We start from the raw sequence: 7,565 nt of genomic DNA, 5'->3' as shown, positions 1-7,565 counted from the left end.
TGGAAGACGGATTAGGGATTCACTAGATTAGTATCCTAGCTTAACTTTTGTTGGGCAACCTTCTATTTTCCGCGGCACACAGGTTGCCCACTACTGGATTAGATTATAGCTACTGTATTAGATGGATTAGATGCCCGAGTGACAAATTATATCGGCGTCATTTGATTATATTTGATTATATCGGGACAATGATCAGTGTTAAAACCAATAGAAAGCGTCATCTAAGGGAGTCTTGGATCACAATTGATTTGTATTACTTAGCGATGTAAGTAAGTAAGTGGATTAGACATATTTTTTGGTGTATTACTAACCATATCACATGTTAGGCATTATCTTCAAGCGTATTAGAGCATTTAGTAGGCATATACTACAGTAAATATATTTATTGAAGCATATTTTGATCCGAACAAATTTAAATAATTTTTCTAAATACTCTAAATTTACATAACAGTATATAATATCCCCTAAACTCATTCAAAACAATAATTTGCTAGAATCGATTCTACAAAATGGCGTCGTTATGCATTATTTCTACACCAGAATATTCATAAAATTACAAAACCATCATTCCATATTTTTTAAAAATTCCACTTTTCCGAAATCTGATAAAAATCAATAAATTTCATCTCAACAAGCCCAAACATCAATCCCAAAAAAAAGAAGATCCAAACACACAAAATAAATAATGACGACTCACAAAAATGAAAGAATTCTTCGACAAATCGTCCAAACATTTTTCTCAAAAATTTGTTCTTTTTTGGCCAAAGACGCACAAAAGGAATAGACAAATGTCATAAATCAATGAACGAAAACGTCTACAAACAAGGGTGGAGAAAAAAAAAATGAGCAGAACAAGGGAGAGAATTGAAAATTTTACTAACGTAATATTAGATAATGTTTAATATCCTTTTAATGTCTTCATTTATCGCTTATTCATTAAAAAGCAATTTTATTGAGTTTAGAAAATTTAATGCTGTGAAAATTGATTTTGGATGTAAAAATTCAATTATCATACAGCTGGGTTTCTTGTCTTCGGTTCATAGTGTCTTGAATGGGAAGGCTGTAATTGGAAGAATGGGCAAAATTATTCTGTTTTTTGTTTAGTCTGGATAGAAATGATAAAGAACAGTTTGTGGATGGTAATGAAGGAGAATTGGGAGAATAGTAAATTTTCTGTGTTTTAGAGTCAATTGCTTACATTTTTTAAGTGGGAACTATGAAGAATGGTTTTAAATACAATAGTTTAACTCATCAAACCTTAAAGATTCAGAACTGCATCATCAAAAGGCGTTTAAAGTCTAGTGACAGTTGATTAAGTGTAAATTCGCCTAAAATTCAACATAATTTCGCTGTAACATTGATTTTCAAACTAATTCTGAGCTAATTCCTAACAAACTTCATCAAATATTTATTCCGGATCTGTTAGAATTTGATTCCTGTAATGGCCTTTCAACAGTTTATCATTAGAAGTGTATGTAGTCGAATAATGTAGTGCATGTTGCCATGTAGTCGAATAACCCGCGATAGCTCAGTTATAGAAGCATGCAACCAAAAATTGAAAGACGTGGGTTCGAGTCCCATTTGAGATCCGTTATTCGGAATTATACTTCTCTGTCAGATCTATAGGATATCTCTGTAGCTAGCCAACTATAGTCAAATTGTCTTGTATAGCCTTAAATCAAAGAATCAGTTAGACTTGATCATTATATCAATTTTCAGTTATAACAGCATGTTGTACCATTAAGTTACTTCACATCATCAGTCAAATTTAACTATAGAATCTCTGAATATTCAACAAAAAACTAAACAAACCCATAATTAAGCCAAACAAGTCAGCAACAAACCCATTTTAAGAACAAGATCCGAAAGTATTCTTGTAATAATTTAAGGCATTAATTAATGTGGAAAAAAAAAAAATTATTAAAAATAAACATTAAAGACATGCAAAATAATATTTCACTGTATCTACCCTAAAAAAAATTCTACACAATTCAAAACATTGCAAAATGGATTATGTTCACACGTGTCAAGAACAAATTGGTAGATATATATCAAAATCCAACCACATCATAACATTTACTCCGCAAAGCTTTACAAGAAATAAAAAAATTGTGAACCTTACATTAAAATAATTATTGCAATTTTTTTTTATAAAATCTCAATTTCAATTTCATATTCCATTGACTTTTGATTTTCAGTAGTCAATGATTGAGGTAAATTAATTAATTCTCCAGTAATTTACTGCCGAAATAATTGCTTCATTTCATAAAAAAAAATAGCGAATTTTCAAATTATTCTGCTTTGTGCCAGCAAAGCGGTTTCGATGTTGATTGAAAATAAATCTTTTTATGAATAAAAAAATTGTTGAAAATTTGCGTGTTATCGAGGGAATTATGCGCATTTTTGTCTATTTTTTTGAAAATTAAAACTAAATTCAAACTCTTAACGAAGAGAATTTTTTCGAGGGATTTTGTAAATATAATATAAAAGTCATTAATAAAAGCATTTAGCAATAGATTTATGCTTCCATACTAAGCAACAAGTCAATAACTCGATGGGATAGAGCTAATGCTTCAAATCCGAGCTCTTAACGACGTCAGGTTGCAGAGATCTCTTGACCTATCCCGGCGCCAAGCTACCAAGCCACTTAGCTAGTCAACCACCCAGTCAAACGACCAATATGCAAATAAAAGCCTCATTTCTCTCAAAAATACGCTAAAAAATAGCCATAAATAACTTTGATTAGAAATTAATTCAAAATTCCAATTATATTATCTGCTTAATCTAGTAAATCTGACAAATCTTTTAGTAATCAGGTTTAATATGAAGTTATATAAAATTCTATTACTGAAAGTCTATAATTAGAGTTGAATAATAGCATATTATTAAGGAACAACAACAGAAACACTTGCAAATGTTAGATTTAATATAATTTACGACTTTTTTTACTTCTATTAATTTCACTTCCTTTCTAATATTTTTATATATGCATGATGAAATGTATTTTGTTTTTTTATATATTCATGGCTCTTTTTTTTTGTGTAGAATTTAAATTGCTATGTGAATTTAAACCTGAATGACTTCTGAATGTTTTTTTTTGTGCTATTTACTTAACATTAACTTAACTTATTTTTTTCTCACATGAATTAATGAGTCATTTATTTTATTTTATATTCACAGAGAGCTTATTGCAAAGCATCCCATAAAGAACTTGCGGTTTCCACATCGATTTTCAGTGCCTCCCCACCATGTTGAACGCTGCTTTATTGAAGCTTTATGGCTCATTTCTCTCAAGTTATAATAAATTCTACTAAAAAAATATTTTAATATCTAGAAATTTACATATTTTTGCATTTTGTTAAGTGTATTTTAGCATTTAAATGCTTTCATAAATAATACAGGTGTAAACTAGTCATTAGAGTATTTACATTTAAGTTCATGAAAGTATGATTGATAATCCTATATTCTGGATTACCTGACTTATTCTCTCTTCTTTCTCTCTTGATTGTCTCTTAAGGTGACCTGCTGGGGTATCGACATCTGTCAATTAAGAATGCTTATTACACATTAGTGTTGTTGTAGTTTTTCTGGAGTTGCAGAGACAGTTTTTTGAATAAATTTTGTGAGAGTCATAAAATTACTAATTTTTTATTGAGCATTTATTGAATTAATTTTAATCTGTGGTTCGTCCACTTATGACGTTAATCGAAATTGGATATTTTAGGGGTCTAGCCTGTTTTAATGAAACACAATCAAACCAGTTAATTGAATTTTGTGACATATATGACGCTGAGCACTTCAACGAGTACCCTAGTTTGTGTAACGCTGTCCTTAAGGTTCTTGAGATATGATTGAAATTGGAATATTCAGAGATTGTCTTGATCATTTGGATTCTGAGTGAAAATCAGGATTTTTACAATTTTTACAGTGATATCTGACCCTAAGTCAGTGTTGTCTAAATTGTGTCTCACTAGTGTGCCGCAAAAGTTTTTTGAAATTGCCATGAACCGTATTCCATGTGGGGTTTTGATCAAGGCTTCACGTTTCTCTTCCATGTCTTGATCTCAAGAATTAGACGATTTCAAGACAACGAAAAACATTTCATTATCCTAGATACATTGAGCTGGTTAGAAAATTAGACTACTCGATTCCATATAAAATTGAAGTCAACATCGAGCTCTGGGTCATTTTAATCCAATTTCAACCATTCATTTTGAGAATTTAAATTAAACATGTCTTCTTAAAAAATGGCAGTCACCTTTCCAAGGCTTTCTAAAAGAAACCTTAAATTCAATCTCTCTTAAATTCTTAGAAATCAACTGGACATGAAATTTATAATTCACAGCCCAAAGCATAAATCCGTCCACAAGAAAAAATATCATAACTGTCTCAGTCAGCCTCAAAAAACTACCCGCATAACATTTTATTTGTAAAAGTATTTCTTTCAATATTTACCGAGAATTTTGAGCCTTTCTTCATCTCTTTTTTGCAGCTTCTGACTACAAAAATGAAAACTGCACTAAATTGCATCATAAAACATAAAATATTTTTGTTGATCTTTCTTGATCTAGTTTATTTTGTTTCTCGGAACGAAGGATATATTTTTGTTATGTTATTGGAATAATTTGGTGCTTTGTGAAATGAATGGAAGTCCGAAAAAAAAGAGTAAGAAGGGTAAGGAACAATAATGAAGAGTGTCATAAAACAATTTAGAGGCACAGAAAAAAGAAAAACGTTTAATGGTTTTATGGTATGCATCCTTTTGCACTATATTTCCAATTTCTTGTTCTACTTTTTAGCGTATTTTTGAACAAAAAGGGGCTTAATGATATGCTTTGTTCGGCTGGCTGGGGAATGTACGAGATCTCGGCAACCAGACTCCGTAGAAAGATCTGATTTGAAGCATTAGCTTGTTGCCATCGAGTTGTTTCGATATTTATTGATCTTAAGGTGGAATCTCATCAATTCGCACGTTAATTAATGATTTTTTATTAAATAAGCAAAAACAAATCATTTTTAAAGCGTTGCTTTCAGAAAATTTAAATTCTAAGAATCAGTTATTTGATAAAATCCATTAACATTTGCAAATTTATTGAAAAATTCTTAGAAATGCAAATGTGTTCTGAGTCAAACTCAATTATTGATGACAGGGACTAAAATGCGCTAAAGTCACTTGATAAGGTCTAGTCAACTTTTGCAATTTGTCTGCAGTTGGACGAAAAAAGGATTGTTTAGATATGCATAATAAAAAAAGGGAGAAAAGTTTACTCTCGATACAATTATTTTCTTTGTCCGTAGCAAATCTATTTGTTTAGATCTATTTTGTGTTGTGCACATTATGGTCTTTAATGGGAGTTTAAAACGAAAGCAAGGTCGCCTTTCTATATGCAAAGTAGAAAGAGCAGAGAAAAAAACCCTTTAAAGTAATTGTATAGATAAATTTTTATGTGTTTAAAATGAATAATTTTTTTTTCTTTAATTTTTATCTCTTTTCCTTCTTGAAAAAAACAACAAAAAAAGTCAGCGGCACCGTACGATACATAAACAGACCGAATGAATTGTGAAAGTACAACTTTTTTTTATATTACACAATATGAGAGTAATTGGAAAAAGTACAATTTTTTACGTCATTTTACAATTTATTTAAAGTTAAAAAAAAATTAGAAAGGATTATGCTCAATGCACTATGCTGTAATTTTTTATGATTTTTCTTTATTTTTCAAAAATAAACTTCATTTTTTATTAATCAATTTCCAATTTTTACTGATTTACTTTCTAACTCATCATTCATGAATCATGATATATGTATGGCTGCTGGATGTTTTTTATATAAGTTATTAATATTTATTGGAGATTGTTAAATGTTAAAATATGCTATAAATGTTTACAAGTTGACTTTGTTGACTTCTTAGTGGATTTAAATTTCAAAATTTTTGCATTTTACAAGATTTTTGTAATAAATTTTGTGTCTAAAAGTTTGAAATATTTGTTTAATGACAGGATTAATAGTTTTTGAATTAATTTCCTGATTTATTTGCTATCGGAGCTGAAAGTCAATTCGAATTTTGTATGAAATACTGAACTTAAGTCGATTAGACTTCATATAAAGTTCGAATTGACTTTGAACTCTGTTTGCTTTATTTGTTGATAATTAGAATTTAAAATTTAATTAATATTGGTCTATTAAATTTTGAAAGCTATACAATTAAATGGATCAATTTGCTAGGTTCTGTAAAGAGTTAGAATTGAGGCATAGTAAGCGAACAAAGAACTCTTTGAAGGATTCAGTCGAAAAATACAACGAACACTTGTTGATTAAAATTGAAAGATATAAGCCAGTGATAAAGTAAGCTTTAAGCGCCATCTAAGCGAAATCATTAATCAAAACTAATTGCATGACTAGCAATGTAGAATAATCAAATTAAGATTCACGCATTCTTCTCAATTTTCAAGTAAATTTCAAACTTTTAATTCCGGTTCTATCCAGTAAATTTATTAATCTGGTAAAAATCGTATTTGTCTTTCTAATTACATACAACACAACATTTCTCTCAGCTTACATATATGATCACACTTAACCTTAGATTGACTTCCTCTTTTCCCTCCTACACAACAACTCGGGATAATTACATTGACTTAGGTAGATAATTTTACTAATCTCTTTAACTTATTGTCATTTAAATAAACAAGGATACATATATTCTCCCAGGGACCATAAATGAATAAGACTCCGCCTACAACTTTAAAGGATCTGTCAAACCTTTTTTATTATCACTAAATGGAAGGAGCCTAACTTTGGCTTCCAAATAGCTGTGTCGCTCGGGTTTGATATTTTAGTATGATTTTCTATCAAAATTTAGAATCATTATTGTACTGTGTTCATTCATCATTCATACTATTAATAAGGATCAAAAGAAGACGTAAATCACTAGATATCAATTTAAATCTGCATTCCATTGCAAAAAAAAAACAATAAATGTCCGGAATCTCAGCTTCCATTTCAACCAAATGCCGTTAAAACCATCAAAATTGTGATCAATCTTATTTCAATGCTCAATCTATCCTTGTAGACAAACAAATTAAGTCATATTTTCTAGTTTTTAAACTCAATTGACACTCTACATTTACTTCCATTCAACCGATAGCAATCAATACCATTTTTGAACATCTGATCACAGGATAAAAAATTCATTCGAACAAGCCAGTCAGCCCATAAAGTATCGAGACTTTTGAACTTCAAAATAAATGTGAAACAACTCAAACGAAGGAGTTCCTACTTTATTATTTTGCATTTCGTTTCTTTTCATTTTTTTATTTTTTCAACATGTCAGTCAAAATATAAAAAAAAACTCATTGTAAATTAATAGTGAATAATGTTCAATTATTTTTCGTATATCTCTTTCTATTTCCTTATTTGAATGTTCGTAAATCACCTGACTTTGGGGGATGTTGATAATCTTAACGGTCGTTTTAAATTTGAATTTTAGTTTGTGTCTTGGCTGAAGACCTTGTAGAAATTTCTGTGACTTTTTGCAGCATCAAAATTGTAAGTTTTATTAATTAAA

This window comes from Chironomus tepperi, unplaced genomic scaffold, assembly GCF_022539635.2.
Source record: "Chironomus tepperi strain 1889 unplaced genomic scaffold, CSIRO-AGI_Ctep_v1 contig_11, whole genome shotgun sequence".
Classification (NCBI taxonomy): Eukaryota; Metazoa; Arthropoda; class Insecta; order Diptera; family Chironomidae; genus Chironomus; species Chironomus tepperi.
Note: the sequence above shows the minus strand (reverse complement) of the source record.